Source organism: Parasteatoda tepidariorum, chromosome 4 (assembly GCF_043381705.1).
Source record: "Parasteatoda tepidariorum isolate YZ-2023 chromosome 4, CAS_Ptep_4.0, whole genome shotgun sequence".
In the NCBI taxonomy this organism is placed as follows: Eukaryota; Metazoa; Arthropoda; class Arachnida; order Araneae; family Theridiidae; genus Parasteatoda; species Parasteatoda tepidariorum.
The window spans coordinates 32,638,998-32,663,368 of NC_092207.1; the positions used below are offsets into that span (position 1 = coordinate 32,638,998).

Sequence of the window (24,371 nt, forward strand, 5' to 3'; positions counted from 1 at the left end):
GCGTTAACGAACTTTATTAACATTGATAAGATGAATGATTAGACGGGCACTGACTAAAGTGAAAGCAAAATATGAGTATGCCAAATTACCCATGTTCACATTTAAGCTACAGCTTTTTATTTTATTTTTATTTATTATTTTTTTATTTATTATTTTTTTATTTATTATTTTTTTATTTATTATTTTTTCTTATTTATTTATTTTTTTTATTTATTTATTTATTTTTTTTTCCATCCTGATTCTGTACTAATGCATTTATGGCTCTCCCGTGTCGTAGAGGTTAAAGGTTTTCAATGCGCTTGTTTTCAAGTTGAAATTCCTAAATTTTCGTTACACGAGGGAGCAATGAATTCAATATTTATATCAATTGATTTTAATTTAATTATTTCGTAGTTTACTGAAAAAGAATACCGATTTGTCTTATAGGTACTTTGTTTTTTAATTTTGAATCTTTTTAACTTGAGAAAAAAGCATTTAAATATTACCACGGTTTGTCTTTTTTAATGAAATTGAATTATTAAGAAGACTCTCAACTTTCTTTAAAGAAAAAAAAAATTGAATCATTTTTAATTGTGCATCAACTATACTTTCATCACTAATTTTTAAAGAAACTTTTCAACTATATTTTTCTTTAGCGTATATATTTTTTTTAATTATCTTTTTTAAAAAAAAAGTAGAAATGTTTGAAGACTTGAATCTTTTAATGTCTTCCTTAATACTTTTACAATTTCGAATTTTAATGTTTGATTTCTGTGTTCTTTCAATATTTATTGAAATTAGTTTTACGAACAGTTGCAAAATTTCTTTTACAAATTTTATAGTTTTTTTTTTCAATTAAATTATGAGTGAAAGCTGGAGACACACTGTGACCATCCTAGAGACGCAAGTTATCAATTTTTTAGAGTTTGTTTATATGTATTTTTAAGAATTTCATTTCACTAATTTATTCTAAAATTGAAACTTACTTTTAACATTTTCATTATTTTTATAAATGTTTACCTATAGTAAAAGTATCTGGGCATTTTGCTATCAATTTTTCTACATAAATTGAAGTAAGAAAAATTTTTTTTTTTATTTTGCCCAGATCATAAACAAGCATTGTAAAATAAATAATAACTTTTAATGTAAGCGTCCTATTACATTAAAAAATATCTTGAAGTGAGGATTTTTTAGGAAATAAAGATTTGTTTAAAAAAAACTCATTTAGGCAGTAATTTCCTAACTTTAAAACTTTTTTTTAAAAAATAAAGGAATCGTATAGCCATACAAGATTGAAAACAATTTTTTAAGTTTTGTTTAAAAAAAAAAAAAAATCTTCTTTAGAAAATTTAAATTTAGTGTTTGTTTACTAGTAAGTCCCATTTTAAAATCTCCATAAAATTAAATTGGCACACAAAAATTACTAAATTTAAAGTCGATATCGAGCAAGGGTATACTTTCTAACAAAACAAAATTTAAGAAGAAAAAAGAAGAAAAAAAACAGCAGCACCCCTAATAAAGCTCCTCTATTATAACTCCGTTAAGTTTCGTCTAATACGAAATTAACTGGGGAAAAAAACTTTTAAAGAGCTGAGCTCTTTTGCAAATTAAGTAATTAATTTTCAGGTACATTCTAGATTTATGACAATTTCGGAACACTTAACTTTTGTTATCTTATCATTGTTTTTACAAAAATATGCGTTTAATTGTTTTATTTTAATTTTAATAATAAAATCTTTTATCTATTAATGACTTTTTCATGAAACGTGGAATATCACAATTTCTTATACTTTCAAGTTGGTTTTTCAGTTAAACTTAGTTATCACTGCCCCAGAGATACCCCAATTCACTGTTTTAAAGTTTTTTCTGTCAGGTTTGGTTTATAACTCCGTTTCATTATTTTGAGTACGTAACGAAATATCATTTCAGTTAGGCGCAGTACAATTCTGATTCTTCTACTATTAAATTCTGTATTAAAATTACTGTTGAATTTTTTTACTTTTTAATTATGTCAATTTTATCCATTTATTTAGTTAGTTCTTAACGAGTTTTTAAAAAAAGTAATAAATAAATAAAAAATAGATGAATATTAAGAAAAAACTGTACTGAAAGATATGTTACATAATTTTTCTCATGAATTTTTATCCCCAAAATTTTCCTCACTATAAAACTCAAATAAAAAGAATAGCTTTACATCATCCTAAATTAATCTTTCTAATTTATAGTTTGTTCCACATTCACCGTCTTTAATGTATAATTCTAGAATGCTTGCCAAAAATAAAATAAAAAATATATAACGTATCAAAATCACTACTTAAGCGAAGGAAAAATCAAAAACGTTGTCGAAACTTGACGAATCATACACAAAAAAGAAGAGGTTAGAAACATAAAAACATTTGCCTGAGAAAATCAAGGAGGTGAAGGACAATTATTAAAAACATTTTCAAATCAAATTTGTTTTGAAACTTTTAAAACTTACTTAATTGTGATTAGTCTGAATTAGTTACGTTTTTTAGCTTTCTTCGCTGCAGTACTAAATTGCGACCCTTAGTGTGTATACGTTTTATTTCATTGCTGACAGAGTCTAAAAATATAAATTAAGAGTGGTGATATAAGAACTTCCTTTTTTAGACATTTAAAAAGTGGTTAAGTTGTTAAAAATATTTTACTTTTTATTAAATGGCATATTTTTAGTTGAACAAAAGTAATAAATTGATTTAGAGCGACTAGTTTATAATTTGCGCAAAAATTGAAAGTTAATTTTTATGAAATGTTCTTTAGAAATTTGTAAATGTAGATTATAATTTAACTTTTCTCTCTCTTTAAAAAAAAGAAATATGCTTGTAATTTAACAGTAGAAGAAACGATAAATATTCGCTTCGTAAATCACACACTTATTTTAAGGAACTAAGAAAAACTATAAGAAGTACTAAAAAGTTAATTTTTATGAAATGTTCTTTAAGAAATTTGTAAATGTAGATTATATTTTAGCTTTTCTCTCTCTTTAAAAAAAAAAAAATATGCTTCTAATTTAACAGTAGAAGAAACAATAAATATTCGCTTCGTAAATCACACACTTATTTTAAGGAACTAAGAAAAACTATAAGAAGTACTGAAAAGTTAATTTTTATGAAATATTCTTTAAGAAATTTGTAAATGTAGATTATAATTTAGCTTTTCTCTCTCTTAAATAAAATATAAAAAATTATGCTTGTAATTTAACAGTAGAAGAAACGATAAATATTCACTTCGTAAATCACATACTTATTTTAAGGAACTAAGAAAAACTGTAAGAAGTACTAAAAAGTAAATTTTTATGAAATGTTCTTTAAGAAATTTGTAAATGTAGGTTATAATTTAACTTTACTCTCTCTTAAAAAAATTTTTAAAAAAAAATTATGCTTGTAATTTAACAGTAGAAGAAACGATAAATATTCACTTCGTAAATCACACATTTTAGGAACTAAGAAAAACTATACAAAGTACTAAAAATAACACTCTTAATCGATGCAAGAAAGAACAAACTCATCAAAAATAATTAATCAGAAATATTTTGAGAGAAGGAAAAAAAAAGCATTTCGCAAAAGAAGCGATTTCATTCTTGGAAAGGATGGAGTGAAGTTGTGAATCGACGTCGTAACCGGCAGGTATACGACGACGATCGATTGTCGGGCAGTTACATTCATAAAGAAGTAGTGGTTGTTCCCATACGAGGATCGATGCCGTAATGAAACGCTCTTTTCCCCTATACTCTGCGCCCCTTGGTGTCAAATTAAGAGGTGACGCCCTTGTTTTGACGGCAAAATCGACGATCATGCCTACTTGGATAATCAGATGAATTGAATCGACGGGATATTAACTTTTTTTTTCTTTCACGTTAAATAACATTTCGCTGGTTTATGTAAATTCCTTAATATAGTATGAATAAAATTGTAACTTATTTGGAGTTATTTTTGAGAAAATTTGGATGCGTTAACGAACTTTTTACAAAATATTTTAAATTCACAATTTTTTTAACGTGAAAACAGACCCATCACAAAATGTTTTATTTTAAATGCGTACTCTTCAGAGTGTTTTTAATTTCAAGGAGGAACCCTTCACCAAATTTTATCTTTGAAAAAAGGAGTCGATGACGTCTTTTATTCGTAATTTAAAAACTGCAACTCTTTGAAGGGAATGATTTGATATGAGTTTTTTTCTCACAAAAACAGGTACTTATTTTCACATATTCACAATGCAGAATCTTAGCAAAATAAACTCTATTTTACATTCAAAAAATTGCAAGTATATTTTTCACAAACTCTCAAACCTTGCAACAAAAAAAAAATTCTGGACAGACCACAATGATTATACAGGGTGTTTATGAAGTCTCGGACCCATTTTGATGTTTAATAACTCATAAAATAATAAAGATGGATTAAATTTAATAACATAAATGGTTAGATAGACTCAAAAAGTTTCATGACCCTTGTCAATGAACTTCCACGTGTGCCCCCTTCGTCGCACGGAGAATATCAAGTCGATAGTCAATTTCACGCCAGGTAGCGGCAAGCATGTCGGCATCCACTGAGGCTATTGCGGTTGTAATTCTGGCTTTTAGGTTATCAATGTTCGACACGATCCTCCTGCAAACATTGTCCTTATCTACGATACTTCCAGTTTCTAGAAAATTCTTTTTCCACCACAAGATGCTGCTTTTGGATGGAGGATCTTTTTAGTAAATTCTTCTGCAATTTCTCTGTGCTTATCGATTTCGTTTCTATGAACCACCATAAAATCTGTGCTTTCTCTTGTGCATTCTCTTTAATATCCGCTCGAATAAAACATCAAATAGAAAAATACTACACAGAACAAACACATCAAAAGTAAACATAACATTGCAATAGTTGCCAAAAACAAAAGAGAGAAAAATGCAAGTGATAAGCAGACGATATTTAGAAAAGTACAGAAATTTAGACTGGAAAAGGAAAATATATGAGTTATTCCAGCAATAAATGCCATAAGTTTGTTTATATCTTCATTATTTTATGAGTTATTAAACATCAAAATGGGTCCGGGAATTTATAAACACCCTGTTTATTCTATACTGACGAAATGAGAAAAAACACGTAAATAAAATGTTGCGAAGCACAGCTGTAAAGTTTTGAGAAACTTGACTTCTTTTTTTTTAACTTGTCTTTATAATGCGTAGTATAGAATTTATTTATAAAATATGCAATGAAATGTTGAATTTTTCCATAACTTTTTTTTAAGCATGTATGATTACAAATTTCCATTTGTTACACAAATTTCAAACTTATTCATATAAAATTACTTAAAAATACAGCATATTCTCAATTCCGAAAGATATAAATACTAAAAACATAAAACGAAATTTCGTGCAAACGATTTATGTATTCATTTTCAAAATCGTTTTCTTTTTTATAAGATTAAAAGATTTTTATTTTCCTCAAAATACAACATTTTTAAATAAAATATTTTTCTAAAACTTTTTTGGAAGTAAATTGTGACCTGATATCGAAATAAAAGTATTGTTATGAAGTAATTATGTAGTGAATTATGATGAAGTAAATTGCATTGCCAAAACCCCTCTTTCTGGTTTTGAATGATTTTCTTCGATAGTTTTATAAAGCGTGTAAAAAAATTAACCGAACATGTGAATTGAGGCGTGTTGCACAAGTCATTAGGTAAATTTTACTGGTGTTGCAGAAAGTGACTTTAAACATTATCATTGAATTGAATAAAGGAAATGTGTCGTAGGTGTGTTAAAATCATTCTCTGTTTCCTTCATTGTTAAAACAATTCTTACTCTATCTATAAGATTATCCGATTAGTTAATCAGTTAGATTAACAAACTGATATTCGTAATATATTTTACGAGCAGAAATTAATTTTGTTACATTTCCGCATTCTTCGAATTTATTCGTGTAGCGTAATTACGGAGAATGTCTAGAACATTTTTAAAATTTAATTATTTTTTACTACAAGCTTTCATACTTTCTTGTAGGTACTAATCTGAATATCTTTTTAACTAATAATCAATAAGTATCAACTTAATAAATAAACAATTTCCATTATAGTGCGCAATTTTTTTTTATTTGCTTTAATAATTTAAGAAATAAATACATTAAAAGTAAAATTAACATTAATTATAAACTTTGGATCATTATCTTCTGACTAAACCACTCAGGTTATATATACTTCCCACGTGACGACTAATCACTCCCCTATTTTGAAAGTCAAAAATATGACTAAATTAGAAAAAAGTTGTTTTATCATAGAACGTATATTTACATGTCGTATTTCATAACTTAATATCAGCAGCATTAAAATAATAAGCATATGTGAATTATGATAATTTCTCAAATTAATTGAAATTTGAAAATAGGTGATAGTATTTGAAAATATTCCGTAGTATTTTCTCTTTCTATCATTTTGTTGGATAAGATCTATTGTGACAAAATTTTGCAGAAATTTAAGGATGGCATTCTTCTTTAAAACTTAATTTAAGTAAAATTTAATGGGGTAAAATACGATTTCGGAAAAAGCTCAAAATGGTGTAGTGTTAAGGGTGACGTATCCCTTAAGTCAGTGTTCCCCAACCCTCGGTCCGCGGGTCGGTACCGGCCCGCCCATTTCATTGAACTTGAATTTAAATTCACAGGTTTATACCCCAAAATAAAAATATTTATGTTTAAAAATATTGTAAATTAAAAATATTGTAAAATTTTATTTATTTTAAAAAAAGGGGCCCCCTTAAGGTAGTGACATAAATTTTTTTTTAATTAAAAAATTAAAAAAAAACACCGCAACTATTTTCTTTTTCAATTAGTTTGAATAAGAAAAATCAATCGTCATAACTGTAAAATCAAATAAAACACGAAAGCGTGGGGAGAAATTTACATTGGAACTAATGAAGAACTTCGTCTTCCCTCTCGATCGATTTAACGTTCTAGTAAGTTAAAATGTTAAATCACTTTATGTTTATTTTTTGGTGTAACTGTATTTTATTTTGAAGGCATGTTCAAATACAATTAAATTAAAATCAATAAATCGAAATAATCTAAAATATAAACAATCAACGTCCCCCACCCCAGTGGGCCGCGGTAAAATTATCAAACGTTGACAGGTCCGCTGTGATAAAAAGGTTGGGGAACACTGCCTTAAGTCACTTTTTGAGTAAAATCGTTTGAGACAAAATTGCACTTTTGAGAACGTATAGGATGGTGCTATCTTTTAAAAGGCACTTTTCGGGTAAAATCTTTAGTAAAAAAAATTTTATTTTTGAGAAAAATCAAGGTAGTGGTACCGGCATTTTTTGGGTGATGACAAATTCTTATTTTCGCAAAAGTTTAGGTGGGTGCTACGTCACCCTTAAAGCACTTTATGGATAAAATCTATCGCTACATTTTTCTTATAGAAACTATAAAAAAAAGTAGGTTTTTCTATAGTTAGACTCAGAAAAAACAACCATAAATAAACGTTAGTGTCGGGAAAAGAAAGAAAAAAACTATTTATAGCGATACTGCGCTCAACCATTTGCCTAGTGCAAATAAAAGGAGTTACCTTTATCGATAAATACATACAGTTTGATATACAAATAAATAGTTAGGTAGAACTCGAGGCATAAATCGTTAATCGTCACAAGTGACTAAGTTTTGAAGTTCTAGAATTGGCTACTTTTCCCTCATATTTTCCTGTGATTCATCATCCATGACACTGTTAATAGAAGTTGTAGATCACTTTATCGCGTTTCTCCCTTTCGACTTAAAGCATTTTATTACATAATAATAAAGAAATTTACAATATTATCATTCAAGACATGATTCGCCCTTTTGAAGGACGCCGACTCTTCTTATAAGACTTCCGAAGTTTGTAGTGTTTCTTTTAAGAATTTATTTGTAAGACTAATGTCGTCTGAAAGTGAACGTATTGTACAGTACCTGGAAAAACTATTTAGACGCACTGTAAGATTCTATGTAAAATCTTAATTATCAGGTGATAGTATACAGCTTTATTGTTTTTACACGGCTGAAACCGGTTTGCACTTGTGTATCAATTGGTTAACATTTGTAATACAATACGCTAAAAATAAATACAATTAGGAAGTATATAAAAAATCTCCTAAATAAAAACCCATTACATGTATGTTTAAATAAAAAAAGTATTGCATATAAACTCGTGCAAAGCATACAATTATTAAAACACTACAGTGCGTCTAATAATTTGGTCTTATTATTATAATATACTAATATAATACCTGATATAATAAATATTCTATATTTATATCATGTATCGTCTAATTTAACCAATCGTCGAATTTACAGTAGCGAACCGATTATCCGGAACGATCGGGACCATCGCTATTCCGGATAACTGATTTTTCCGGTTTTCTGAATCGCTACAAAAAGCCNTTTAGTGTTAAACACAACAAAAAAAAAAAAATATTTGTAAATAATCTTAAAAATAAGAAAAAACGATGAAGTAATACACTAATGATCATTTCCAAAATGATGGTAAGGTAAAAATCTTTCAAAAAAGGAAGAAAAATCCTAATATCTTATGAGGAAGAAAAAAAATTTTTTTTTAGATGGTGGGAAAATTTATCGAATTTCGTTCCGGTTTTTTGGTTTTCCGGTTTTTCGATTTCCGGATAATGGGTTCTGTACTGTATTTCATATTGCCTAATTTAACCAATTGATACACAAACGTAACAAATGCAAGCCGGTTTCAGTCGCGTAAAAACAATAAAGCTGTATTAAGATTATACATAGATACCTGATATACACCTGATAATTAAGATTATACATAGAATATTATAGTGCGTCTAAATAATTTGGCCAAAGACTGTATATTCCTGGGTTCCAAACGTGGGGGCTGTTGATCCCCCCCAGGGGGCATTAAAGTCTTCTAGGGGTGGTCATAACTTTTTATAGAATGAGCAAGAATTTCTCAGACGAAACTTCTTTACATATCGAGTACACTTTAAAATTAGTAATTGTATTTTTATATCGTATCGAACATATTCTTATACAACCTTGCATAAATTACATATTATTGAAACAGTTATTAATTCAGCAAATGATAGCAAAAGGACAAATTTTATAACCATCGTTAAAGAGATGATCCAATTTTGGATTTACGACTACCTTAGTTCAACTCTTTAACCTTGTAATTTTGAACCCAATCCAGAAGACAAGGGATTTCCTAAAATAAGTATTGAGAGAAATTTGACTTCGTATAGGGCTTTTTGATGGAACTCACTCGCGTTTGCGTTATATGGAGAGGAAAATCACGAAAGCACCTAATGTCAGCCTAATGGTAAGGGGACTCTAACCCATGATCCAACTACCACTGAGGATATTTTTCGTCAGCACTATGGTCGGTTTTCCTGTTTTTACTATTTTTTTTATCTTATTCATTTTTTTAAACACTAAACAAAATGAACGTTAACAAAAAATTAAATAAATTTAAAAAATATTGAATTTCCGTTCGCCCAGGTAACCAAAATATTTCAAAAATAATTTTATTCCATTAAGTTTGACGTGGCATTTTTTTCGATTTTCGAAATTCAAACTATATTTTTTCGAATTTTTGCTAATAGTTTTGGCTTTTTTTTTCTTTTCTTTTTTTTTTTATTCCNTTTTTTTTTTTTTTTTTTTTTTTTTTTTTTTTTTTGAATATTATTATTATTTATGAACATAGTGTAACGGTAGTTCGGGATTTTTATTAAAAAAATTTTTAAAGTTATTTTATAGTTATAATCAGAAGTTCGCAGCGAATAATATTTTTTTATTTTTTATATAAAGACTACATTTATAAAAAGAAAAATTATAAAAAAAATAAAAAAACTGCTAAAGAAAATTTTTAAAAATAAAATCACTGATCTTCAGAATTTTTATATAAATAAACAATATGATCACAAGTGTTAAACCAACAAGTAAGTTATAACCTTGTTAAAAAAATTTTAAGGGGGCGTTGAAAGGATTTTATCTTACAAAATAGGTGATCGCTCAAAAAAGGTTGAGAACTTATGGTATAAACATCAGACTAAATTTTAAGATAAAAACTTCTGAATAACTTTTTACTATATCACCAAATTTTCCTTGTCGTTTTCCATTCTCTTTCGCTCTCTTAATTAAAACCCGAACAAAGTATGATCTCTAAATTCCTGTAAGAGATGAAGGCTTTTTGGAGGTGCAGTCCGAAGACTTCAAAACTGAGAGCGAGATCAATAGAAATTCTTTTGTACCCGATCTCTACCAAGTTCGAGATTTAATTTGGCAAATATAAGCCATAGTACGCAAAAATTTGAAGCCAAAACGTGCCGAATGAAATATATGATTGAAATTACTTATTTACGGGTTTATTACTTTTTAATTTTTTCACTTAATAATTTTTAAAAAAAATTTTTTTTTTTTATTCTTATTAACTTAAAAACTTTAATATATTTTTTTGGTTTGAAAGTAGTGAGAAATCATATGAAAATTAAACATGTGCGCTAGTCCGTTTCATCACCAATTTATCACTAGAAAACCCTTTATTTAGAAATTGATATTTATTTATTTGAATATATTGATTTCATTTATTCGTGTGACAAAAAAAAATTTAAATAAAATCGGTTTCATTGTTTATATTAATTTATTTTCCTTAATTTCATGTTAATTTTTTTCCTTAATTTGAATTATCAAATGGTATTAGCCCTTCTTAAGTTATTAAATTATTCATATTTATGGTAATTAAGCATATTACATTCATTAATCACTGATATCTATCTAGCTTATGTTTATTTTCAGTTTGAATTTTCATAATTATTTAATTAAAACATTGACTTTCCTGCAGCAGAAAGGACGAAATTGATACACTGTTTATCAGTGGTTTTTATACGCTTTCCGCATTAGTTCAGTTAAAGATAGTATACAATTGCGCTGACAGGATTAAAAAGTATTAATTGATAACGAAAAACCTAAAATATCTTTCTTAATTAAAAGCATCAATAACTTTTAAATTCTAAAATATCTATAAATTATTCCGATATTTTGCAAATGAAGGAAAGGACAATATTTAATAGAAAAGCATTTTTTATTATTTGATTGAATACTTTTATCATTTGATCGCTTTAAAAAAATTCATTATCTTTTTATTCATTAATCGCTTTAAAAAAATGACTATTTCAGTTATTGTTATTATTATTTGTTTATTCAGTATGTGTGATAGTGCTTAAATTTTTTTTTAAAATTATTTTGTTAATTTAGAATAAATTCTATTTTAACTCATAATTTCTTTATAAAACATGTCAAATTATCATTAATTTAGTTTTTTTTAATAGATCGTTCTTATCAAGGATTTTCTTTTTTTAAAAAAAGAAAGAAAGAAGATTGAAATTGTAATTTAAATCATCGATTATTTCTTTGATCTTCCGATCTTTCCCACTTTTATTGATATAGCATTCGTTGTTAATTTTTGGCAATCATTTTTACCCTTTTACAGATATATAAAATTCGGAATGATATTTTCATGTAATAGTTTGTTTTTTATTCCAAAAAAAAATAATAATAATGTTCGTCTAATAATAATTAATTTCACCAGGATTGCAACTATTTCTGATCTTAATGCACCCGTAAATATACTAAATCGCTTTTGTTCTTGTGATTTACTTATTTGTGAGAAAAAATAATCTAAACAGAAAGAATTTATTTTGGAAAAGGAAAATTAACCGTTATTTTCATGTTAGTTTAAAAATTTATCAATTAGCGTCATTACTTTTTTTATAACTAAAGAATTTTAGATAAACATTAGTAACATTCACTAGCATTAAAATTTTAATTTTAATTATGTTTTTTTTTTCAATATTGGCTTTTATTGACAATGAACCCCTCACTTTTAGAAAACTGTCACTGTCGAGCTGTCACTGATAACTATCGATATCACTCCACATATTACATTGCGGTCAGCAGGATTAAAAAACAACTAGTGCAACGCTAGTCCTTCAATTCCAAACTGCCTCCCTAAGGGGAGTGGATTGTTGCCTTTCGTTTGCAACTCTGCCGACATTTTTCTTCTAACAGAAACAGCAGGCAGAATTTATTTCCGATTTCACAATTTAGAAATTGAAACTAAAATATTACATTTTTGATAACGAAATCCGTGGTGACTCAGGGGATTCAGCGCTTGCCTTCCAATGAGGTAACCCGGTTTCGATGTAGGCTGGTTGATACGAATTCCGCACCAGTCTCGCACCGACCACAGTGCTGGCGTAAAATATCCTCCGGGATAGACGGATCATCGGTTAAAGTCCCCTTGCCGACAGGCAAACCGTGGGAAGTTTTCATGGTTTTTCTCTCCATGTAACGCAAATGCGGGTTAGTTCCATAAAAAATAAAAACCTCCACGAAGTCAAGTTTCTCCCAATACTTGATCCAGGAGCTCCCTTGTCTTCTAGATTGGGTTCAAAATTACAAGTTTAGGGAGTTGAACATTGGTAGTCGAAAACTCAAAAGCTGGGTTGGCTGTTCAGCGATAGTTATAAAATACTAAAAGTAGAAATAAAAAATTATAACTAATTGCATTTCGACCCTTTGAGTTTGCAACTCCTTTGTATTAAATTTATTTAATATTATTCTATTCATTTATTTCTCTTAAGTGGTATGGATAGTATTTTCCCCAAGAGGGGTTACGAATTCCACACAATTTAGATGAGAAAGAAATACTAATATGGATAATAAAGGACAATGGCTCTTGCACTTAAAGGAGCTTCAGTGTAAGGAATACCGCGCAAGTGTGTACCGGGAAATGGCACTCTTGTAATCTTGCTTTCGGTCCTGACTGTTTTAAAATCATGGTTCGCCATGTCCTATCTACAGAGTAATTTAGTCTTTTCCAGTTTTCTAGAGCATGTTTCATTTTTAACTTATTTACTCCCATTAATCGCCATTTTTAACTTCAGAATAAGACTTTATCAGCTGATTTTTATAGTTATACTGGTTATAAAATAATTTATTTATTATAATTATTACCACTCATTTGACGCTTGAATAACCTTGATATTTTAATCGTTACAAATTATTGTGTTTTGATGTTACGGATCGATGATTTTCATTTTGACAAATAACCTTTTAAACATAAAAATCACATTGCAAATTTCTGTGGAAAAAACGTGATTAATATCTTGATTATCTAGAAGATTGTCGCCCTCAATTTATATATTAATCTTCTTTCTCAAAAATATGAAATGAATTTTTCATTAACTTTTAAAAATAAGTTGTTGTTTTTTATTTACAGTAAATAAGAAAAAGAAAGTAACTGCATTCGAAGTAAAACATTTTGAATATTCTTTTATTCATATGTTTGTTTCTATTATTATTGTAAGATTGCTTTTATATCATTAGCCTAAATTATTCTGATATATCTAATTATATTTTTCTTTCTTTTTTTGTATTACTCATAATAGTTTGATAGCTTATGATAATTAGACGTCAAACGGTTTATTTTGTCGCCGTTTTTTTACTTATTAATTTTTTTTAAATTTTATCACGCAGATGTTTTTATCTATTCGCTCCTTAGTTTAATCAACTTGCAAATAGTTCAAATCTTTTTTTTTTTTTAAATAAACTTTTTACTATGTTAGTTTTCAAAAATTTACTTTATTGGAATCTAACATAGAAGATACTTTATAGATTATAAACCCTTTGGCGCAGATGAGGAACACAGGTGTCCATTTTATATATTTCTTTTTAACTCTCTCGCAAGTAAAAATATATTTTGGTATTTTTTAATTTTAAAAAAATCTGATAGATTGTCGGAATTATATTTGCCCTAAAATATAAAACCCAAAAAAGTAATTGGAAATTTTTTTTCCATTCATATTCATGAAATTAAAGAAATTTCAATGATGAATTACTGTTTCTCGTAGATCTAAAAAACAGCAAATAAGTACAAATTTTAAATCTATCGTTTGGAAGTAAGCCATGTTTGTTTTAAAAGTCTACCTTTGGTGAATACTGATGCCCGATGCTGTATTTNACACTAATGATTATTTCCGAAATGATGGTAGGGTAAACATCTTTCAAAAAAGAAAGAAAAATCCTAAAATCTTATGAGGAAAAAATCTTTTTTTTTTAAAAAAATGGCGGGAAAATTTATCGAATTTCGTTCCGGTTTTTTGGTTATCCGGTTTTCTGATTTCCGGATAACTGGTTCTGTACTGCATATTCAATATAAATTTTCAAACAAAAAAAAGGTAAGTAGAAAAAGGAAAAAAAATCTATTTAGTGAAAATTTCTATTTCCGACTGTTGATTAAAGAAGCTGTTTGTGAATGATAATCATCACAATCAAGTGTTAGTAGATTGACTGTCTTTGAATTCTCATAAGTTCGACTTTCGGAAAATTATTTTAACACATTCTTTGTACTAAATATATTCAATATAAATTTTCAAACAGAAAAAGAAAGGTAAGCAGAAAAAGAAGAAAAAAAATCTATTTAATGAATCCGACTGTTGCTTAAAGAAGCTGTTTGTGAATGATTATCATCACAATCAAGAGTTAGTAGACTGACCGTCTTTAAATTCTCATAAGTTCAAATTTCGGAAAATTATTTTAACAAATTCTTTGTGCTAAATATATTCAATATAAATTCTCAAAAAGAGAAAGAAAAGAAAAAAACATAAGCAGAAAAGAAGAAAAAAAATCTATTTAATGAAAATTTCCGATTATTGATTAAAGAAGCTGTTAGTGAATGATGATCATCAATCACAATCAGGAGTTAGTAGATTGACTGTCTTTGAATTCTCATAAGTTCGAATTTCGAAAAAAATTTTTAACACATTCTTTGTGCTAAATATATTCAATCTAAATATTTAAAAAGCGAAAGAAAAAGAACATACGCGGAAAAGAAAAAAACCCTATTTAATGAAAATTTCCGATTATTGATTAAAGAAGCTATTTGTGAATGATGATCATCACAATCAAGAGTTGACTGTCTTTGAACTTGAAAATTCTGACTCATTTCCCACTTCCGTGAAAGAAAAAGCTATCAGCCTTTTCATTGGGGATTGCATCACCGTGTAACAATTTTGAAGAATAGAAAATGATTGTTTTTGTTCCATTGTGTGTTTTGCTTGTATTCCGTTCCTCAACATAAACCATAAAGGTAAAAAAACATTTTTCCTCTTACTGGATATTTTCATCTCTTATCAGTATTGATATCACAGTTTTGGGATTGTTTCAAAATTTGTTTATATCACTTTGTTTCTAACGCTCGCACTCGATTTAAAAGAAAACTTGACCTGTTTGACTTTTTAAAGAACTTTTAAAGCAATTCTATTGTTTGAAAATGTACTAAAACCAGCAATGTGAATAATGTTCATTTAATGTTAAAACTCCCAAAAACGTTATTTTTAGAATCCTTGTAAAAAATGATGTTCAAAAAGTATACAGTCTAGGTTCCGTAAATTAATATTGAAGAGAGAAAAAGCAAATGCAATTTATACTTTACAACCATGTTGATCAGCCGACCAAATTTTTTGTTTTTACGAATACTAATATTCAACTCCATAGCCTTGTAATTTTGAGCCTAATCCAGAAGACAAGAGAACTCCTGGACGTAGTATTGGGAAAAATTTACCTTCGTGAAGGGCTTTTTGATGGAACTAACCCGCATTTGCGTTACATGGAGAGAAAAGCCACGAAATTCTCCTACGGTTAGCTTGACGGCTATGGGACTCTAACACATGATCCGTCAACCACTGAGGATATTGTACGTAAGCACTGTGGTCGGTGCAAGCCGAATTCGAAATTCGTATCGAACAGTCATCGCTGAGATTCGAATCCGGTTCACCTCATTGGAAGGCGAACGCTCCCCTGAGCCGAAATCGGTCGAATCAATAAGGAAGAATGAAAAACATCAAAGCCAGTTTATTACCTAACCATTGGAAGTGTTCCTGATAATTGCCCTTGCAAATTTTCTTTGACGCACTCTGCAACCACGTGAAACAATTTTTGATGCTTCTAGTCCCGCTTTAGTTCCTCAGTAAAGATTCGTTAGATTTCGATAACACTTTTTCTCTTGGCAGGGTTCGTTAATTCAACAGATTTTTTTCAATGTTCATTGATTTAAATCAAATTACTTCTTTTAAAATAATTTACAAAGAATTTAATGTAAGATTGTTAATTTTTTTTTTTTTTTTTAGTAAAATCTTTAGAATGCAAACTAAGTAGACACTTAAAATCGCATGCAGCTATTGAATATGTATTTTTAATTTGCATATATTAAAAAATTTAGTAATGCAATTAATTTTTTAATTTTTATTAATTTACTTATGCTTGTTTTTCATTTGCATAATGATAATGATACATTTCTGTTACATTTCTAATATGTTTCGATTCTAATAACACAATTCTAGTAATGAAGCATAATGATGATGCATTTGTATTCTGTTATTAATAAAATTTGGATCATGCATTTGCATGCATTATGTATTATCATAAAACATTTTTAAATGCTGCAATATAGTTTTAAATATGTATCATTAATTTATATATAATTAATTATTTTTATTTAAAACAAATAAAAAATTCCAATTAATTTCATTAAAATGAGATTTTGTTATTTAATTCGATTTTTTATTTTCTTAAAGATACATTGGGAACTTTTATTTTACTATTAGTAAAATTTTTTTAATTCGTTAAATTTTAAACGCATAATTATAACTAAGAAATTAAATGAATAATATATTTTAACACTATATTACTACGCGAAAAATTATTTTATAGTAATTCAGAAATATATACCAATTTATTATTATTAATTAAAGAAAAACAATCTAAATTGAATTTTTCACAAAACTAATTATTGTTCAAACATAGAATACCTTAACTTACCCATTTATTAAAACCAAATCACCAAATAAGAAAATGCAATCTGAATTAATCTTTAAGCAGATTTTTTTAAGCCGTATAGTTTCCTTTTAAAAATTTAAAATTAGTTTTTATGAAAAATTTAAAATAGCTTCCTTTTAAAAAATAAAAATTTACTGTACTTAAAGATTCATAAATTTATTTGTAGTATTGAAATAAAATTTTGTTTTGAAGATTGCATTTTAAAACCAGAATTGGTAGGATTTTCATTATGTTTCTGCGAAAAAATCCGTCACAATAATTAATTTTGCTGATGTTACCCCTACCCTGTGTCATCTCTCAAGGGCATATAAAAAAAACTGCATTAAATTTTTATTTTATTCTACATTTGCATTTCAAAAAATCTAAAAGAGTTGTGTAATTCTCAAAATATTATATCACATATGCTCTTATTTATTACGCACCAAATGTTAATGTAGTTTTTCTAAATCAAATTTATGAATATAAAAAACTATTTCCAATAAACATTAAAATTATGAAGATCAGTAAAAAAAAAATTTAAATAATCTTTATGTAAACATTGTATTAAATTTTGGAACCGACGACTTTTCTTTTAAAAAATTTATTTGATATAAATCAGTGATTTTTTTCTGTAAAAAATCAGCTAATTTAAATCAAAGAACCCTGATTATTATGATTTATTTTTCAAATATATATATTATTATTATTATTTTGTTTCTCAAGAGAGCTGATATTTTATTGAATAAAATGTAAAAATTTATGACCTCTGAAAAAGCATATCAATGGATATGAAAAATTAAATTCAGTTTTCTTTAAACTATACCATTTTAAAGCGCCATAATATAGTCAAGAGAGCCATTGAATGGTTAAACCTCTTAATGTTATTTTTTAAGCACGTGAATTGAAACATTTTGCACACCATTATATAAATCGTTTAGCCAAATATAATTTCAGGAGAAAACTAGTTTATAATAATATTAAAAAATATTCGTTATTTTACATTATTTAATTTCGTATTTACCTAAAAATAATGGTGAAATATTAAGTTCAAAAATTTAAAAGTGCAACTTTTATCATCTATTCTTATATAATAGTTACAGTAGGAATTGATTAGAAAAATATGGTATCGAAAAAAACGTATTTACAGATCGAAGGGAGAAATTAAAATTATGTAGCGGAATATTTTATTCTGGTTAACATTTTTGATTTTTGTAAAAGCATTTTTGTATTTGTATTTGCTGCTTTATTTGTTTTATCAAATTGTATAAATGAATGAATTAGTTTATTTAATATTTTGAAGAATTATGATTCTTAAAATGCGACAAGCATAATTATTTCGAAAAATCATAAATGTATTTAAATGCGGTTTTGTATGCAATGTTTAAATTTAATTTTTCCTAAATAATTAAACTAAGCCAACATTTCTCATTAATGTTTTTTTAATTCGAAGTTATAATGGTTATATTTTATTCATTTTTTGTTTTTCAGGGCTCTCCTCTTTAATCAAATTCACTCATCTCCATTTTTTTTTACATTTTTTTTTTCTTGTTTTAAAATTGAAAAATAATATTTATCTCAAAATCAACAACAGAATACTGATAAATGTAGACTCATACGAAAAGTTTTGATAAATTACAATATTTGTAAATTCGAAATGTTTATCTTTTTTTTTTAATAAATAATGCTAGCAAAATAATTTATTTATTAATATTCAGGTCCAAGTGTTCATCGAAAATCGAAATACAAAATCACATAACAGTTTATTAATTTCCTGAAATATTTAACCAGCCTAAAATATTGAAAAATTATAAAGGATCTTTTCTAATAACAGGGTGCGTAGCGTTTTTAAAAAGTGCTTAAAGGTGCTTATTTTGGGTTTTCGTTTTTTAAAAGCCCTTAAAGGTGCTTTTTTGATTGGGTGTTTTCAAAAATTGCTTCATTTTCCCTCTTTCAAAATAAGATTTTTCTCTTACTATGTTGATTTTCACTTCGAATTATAAAAAAAGACTCAGTTCACATTGTTCTATTCAACGTTTCAACAATTAATTCAACCCCAATCTATTTCGGCGTATTGTCAGACCACAATGTATGAAAACGACATTCGTTTTACATGATTTAAAATTTCATGATTTTTGACAATTGTAATAAACAACGCCAAAAGGGTTATTTGACATGACGGTTAAAACAAGATAAAACCGTCAATTGTCAAAAACTTTACAACCCTGCCTAATTATATTTTTTAAAGTGCTTAAAAATATTTTTTGAGTGCCTGAAAAGTGCTTAAAAGGTTTTTTGTTGAATAATTTGGCTACGCAACCTGTATAAAATAAAACCGTTTTTATCTTTAGTAGCGTGCTTATTACAAATTAATGCTCAAGGACTGCAATTTACATTTCCATAGATATTTTTTTTAAATTTTATTATATTTTTTTTTTCAAAAAAAAAAATTTATTCCATTACGTAACTCAAATCCATTTTTAAAATGTCTTTTTTTTTTAATAGATCTCCGGAAAAAACCCCGGAATAAACTTTCACCCAGGGCTACGAAATCCGAATGCTGTTTTTGTTGATACTCTACGAAATCCTTTGCTCTCCCCCTTCTCTGTGATCATACAATAATTACGATGTTGATCGTACGTATTTTTTATGTCTCATAATTTTTCCGCGGTTGTTTCTTCTAAATCGTGTTATGATGTGGTGTAATAAAAACTAAAGACGATAGATGGCAGCAGCATATGTCAAATTGTTATAGTTAGTAACTCATTATTATCATTTTATTAATGTGTTTATTTTAAAAGTAATTCCCGCCATAGCCAAACAGGATCACCGTTTATTTTCTTCGACGAGTTAAGAGGGAGGAAGGGAGGAGGCCAGGGGTGAAGGGGAAGGGAGAAAATATTCCTTTCTGACGAAGTTGTACTACAACAATGGGACTTGTGCCAAAGCTCGAAGACTAGTCTCTGCTATTTTGCCCGAGGCTCAACTTATTTTATTATCATAACGTTAATTCGTCGACCGGATCATTGCCGCTACTTCTAAAGATTCAGCTTGAAAGCATGTTGCTATGCGGTGTTTTTGACATTCCAATGTGTTTAATGAAAACGACTGCTAAAAGAAAATTTTGCGTAGGTTTGGCTTTACCTCTGCTCTAAGCTGTGAATGGGGAAACTTAAAAATGCGTGATTATGCAGGTAAACTGACATTCTATTGTTGAAATATTTATTTCCTCCTCACTGTGTACTGCAATTTGCTACAGAACCCATTAGTTGCACATGCATTGTACTGTTACTCTAGTTGCAATTGTCAGTTTTGCATGTGCCATGCATTTCCTACGAAAAATTAACTTAATTCCTGTGAAACAGTTAGGCTAAGCTTTTTAGCACCAACATCGATATCTATTGCTACGAATATTGAAGTTGTCAAAAATTATATGTACTTTATATCTTTGATACACCTATTAATGTATTCAGGGAAACTTTTAAAAATTAGTTATGGTAGTTTTTAACATTATTTTGTGAAAATTCGATATTGACTAGTTTGTTATATTGCAATAACAAATATTAGGATATGTTATTTTTCTTTTTAAGTAGAAGATTTCTTCCTATTAATAATCTTTTTTCTATTGCTACAAATTTAGGGGTTGTCATTGATTAAATGGGCTTGAAATCTTTGCACATATTAATACATTTAGCAAAACTTTTAAAATTTATTGTACTATTTACCAGATTTTTGTAAAAGTGATATTTTCAGTAACAAATAATGTATACTAGGATTAAGCCAATTAATATTTTGAAAATATTTTTACATAAATTGGTTATCTAAATTGCACTAACAAATAATGTATACTAAGTTAATATTTTGAAAATATTGGTGAAAGGTTATTTTTCTTTCAAAAATTGATGCTTTCTTCCTCTTTTTTATCTTCTTTCTATTGCTACTCATTTTGAGGTTGTCATTGATTAGATATATATACTTGGAAAGCTTAAATGCATATATTCTTACGTTTAAAGAAACTTTTTTAAATTTGTCATACCATTACTTGTTTTTTATGTTACTTTGTGCAAGAGGTATTTTGATAGCTAAATTGCAGTAACAAATTTTGTATACTAAATTAATATTTTGAAAGTATTAGTAATAAGTTTTTTTCTTTTTAAAATTGAAGATTTTTTAATCTTTTTTTATTGCTACAAATTTTGGGGTTGTCATTGATTAAATAGGCTTGAAACATTTAATGCACATGTTCATACTTTCAGAGAAACTTTTTAAATTTATGCTAGTGTTTTATGGTAGGTATTTTGTGCAAGTGGTATTTTCTTGTTAGTAGTAAATCATGCATACTAAATTAATTTTTTCAAATTATTGGTACAAAAAAGTTATTTCTTTTGAAAATTGAAGGTTTGTTCCTCGTATTAATCTTGTCTCGATTTTTATCTAATTTTTAGGGTTGTCATTGATTAATTCTTTAAATCTATAATACACCTATTATTGTAATCCTAAACAAATTAGTTAGTTTTTTTTTTCTTTTTTATCGAATTGTCTGAATGTTGGATATTTTCTAGTTTGTTAGCTAAATTGAACTAACATTGGTACATAATTTTATTTTTTATTTTAAAAATGAAGTATTTCTTCCTCTTATTAATGCAAATTTTGAACTTGCCAATGATTAAATATGTTTGAAATCTTTAATGCATTTACGATAACATTTAAAGAGTTGTTTTAGTTGCTTTTTATGTTTCTTTTTAAAACTAGATGTTTTCTATTTAATTAATTAGACTACAGTTACAAATTATGCCTTACAATGCTAATTTATTATTTTGAAAATATTTGTAATGTGTTATTTTTCAAGTAGAAGACTTATTTCACTTATTAATCTTGTTTATATTGCAACAAATTTTTGAGTTGTCATTAATTAAGTACCTATATGAAATCCTTAATACTCCTATGAATGCATTCAGCTAAAATTTTAAAAATAGTTTTAGTAGTTCTTTATGTTTGTTTGCAAGATAAATTTCAATAATAAATAATGAATACTAAGTTATCATTTCAAATATATATATAATGGATTTTTTTTTCTTCCTTTTAATAATCTTGAGTCAATAATTCATAATAAAATATTTGTTTAATGCTATTAAAATGATAATGCCATGTGACAGATGTTATTGCTTTATATAACATTAACATGAATTTATTTTGTGATGTTTTCATTATTTATATCTGAATATACTGAACTTTTTACCTACAATAATTTTTAATATTTTTATTTTCGTAAGTTACATCTTAAATTGTGTAATTTTTAATGCAAAAATCCAGTACTTATAACAGTAGGTTGAATTATTTACTCAGAAATGGAAATCTAAAAATCTGTGCTATACTTTTTGAAATTGTATTGCTCCTTAACTATTCCTCCAATTTCATCCATATTTTGAATTTACGCAATTAAAAGGGATTAATAATATTGAAAGATTCTTTTTTTTTTAATGTATGTTGTTCTGTACTATATTATATCTGACTTTGATACCTAATTTGTATGCAGTGCTGATTAGCAGTTAAAAAAATTTCCTTTTAAAATATTAACTATTATTATGTGGAAATCTGGTAATAACATCAAAAGTTATTGAAGATTTTTTAGATCATTTTACCTATAAATAGATCTTATTTATTCGATTGTTCTTTTGATATGATAAAATAGCATTTAAGCTAGCAATGTTCTTTTTAAATAAAAATTATTTTTTTGATGACAGATAATTTGTTATCATTTGAATTCCTTTTACATTGCAAATGTAACAAAAATTAGTGGATCCTGTTATAGGCTGCATGGGAAAGTTAAAATTTGATTCCTTTCTAATTTGAAAGAATTTCAGGTTTATAACTGTAATTGTATATACATTCCACAAACTTAGTTTGTTCTCTATCTCTTCTCTATTTTTATTTTAAATATAAGAAATTATTTGTTTCTAGATTAATCTAATTTCTTTAGATCCAATTCATTGGTTTTTCTGTGACTATTAGGTTTCCTTGGCTGTGAAAATTAAATTTCACACAAACAACACTATTTTAAGAAACTTTAATTATGTAGTTGTTAAATAGTGCTATCAATTTTAATTTCTGGGTCCACATAATAGAGTATTGCTTCATACCTGCTAATTCTACTAAATTCATGTGTAGACTACTGTTTTTTTTTTTTTTTTTCCCTTCTAGTTTTTTTAGTTAAACATATTCTGTGTTTTTGCATCTCATAAACATAACATAAAAATATAATTATTTAAAAATCAAACACTTATGAAAAGATCATACACTTTCTTGCAAGTGGTGTATTTTTCTCCCCAAATTTTAAACTTCAGGCTAACTTTATTAGAAGTATTGGGTAGCAAGAAAATTACAAAATTTTTATCATACTAAAAATGGTGTTATATTGTTTAAATTAGAGATATATTTTATGTGTAAATATAATACCTTTGAGCTTATATTAATATAATAACTTATATTAATATAATACCTTTTAAATTATAATGCCTTTTAACTTATATTAACATACCATCTGATTTATCTTTCAAAAAAGAATGTACTTTTTTATCTGATTTTTATGTAATATATAGAATATATTTTGTAACTCCATAATCAACATATACACTGTAAAATTTTATGTAAAATATCAAATATATATTTGGAATTACATTTTTCTTTCTGTTGTTAAAAAAAATTTTTGATTAAAATATTTAAGTTTTCATAGTATCCAAAAAATGAATAAGATTTTATTTACAAAAATAAATCTGTGAATAAAGCTATTTCAACTGAGCAAAATTATTAGATAAAAATTTTTCTAAACTAAATTGACAAGGGATACTAAAAGTGTTGAACTAAACCTGAATATTTTAAAACATTTTGGGATCTTGTTTAGTTTGAAATTTGTATTTATTAATTTGTTTATTGACAAGAAACAAAAATATAGTACTATCTCGGTTGATTGTAACTCGTGCTATTTTCTTGGGACTATTGGTGTGGCAAAAAAAGTATGTGCGTCTGCCTAAAATATCCAAAAATAGACTTGGAAACAGGATTTTGGCGTCAGTAGGGAAAGTGACAACTTCTCCTAAAATTTTAAACTTAAAGACTCTGTCTCCATATGTATGTAAACATGTACATACATGCTATAGCTTATAGCTTTTTCTTTCTTTTTTAATGTAAAAGAAGTAATCGATGCTACTGAGTTGATGGCATAGCAGTTTATTTATGTTAATATACCAGGGGTCTGTCCAGGCCGAATTTACTACCGTTTAGTGATACCTTCACAAATTCCCTTTAGGAAAAACGGCAGTGTCACAAATTCAACTTTAGGACAAACAATAGTTTAACAAATTACTTTTTCTTAAAATTTTATTTTTGTATTCTTTAAGAAACGATAAATCCATATTTTTATCATATTTTTGTGTTGATTTTTTAATATAATTTTTAATTTTTCGCAAATTATGTCTAAATTTTCACAAAATAGGTACTTTTTAGAAAAACCTAGACAGA

At 27.0% G+C, this 24,371-nt stretch overlaps 1 protein-coding gene across 3 annotated transcripts in view; it reads left to right on the forward strand.

The window, feature by feature from the left end:
- LOC107442884 (Ataxin 1) overlaps positions 1-24,371 on the forward strand; it is a 44,274-nt gene that overhangs the window by 6,926 nt on the left and 12,977 nt on the right. Inside the window, exon 1 of one of the 3 annotated variants that reach the window (XM_071179622.1) lies at positions 19,359-19,489. The exons of 1 other annotated variant lie outside the window; for it this stretch is intronic. The gene's annotated coding sequence lies outside the window, so the exon portion shown is untranslated. Of the gene's footprint in view, positions 1-19,358; positions 19,490-19,580; positions 20,048-24,371 lie in introns of those variants that run through there. One more of the 3 variants, XM_016056569.3, reaches the window with a different exon arrangement.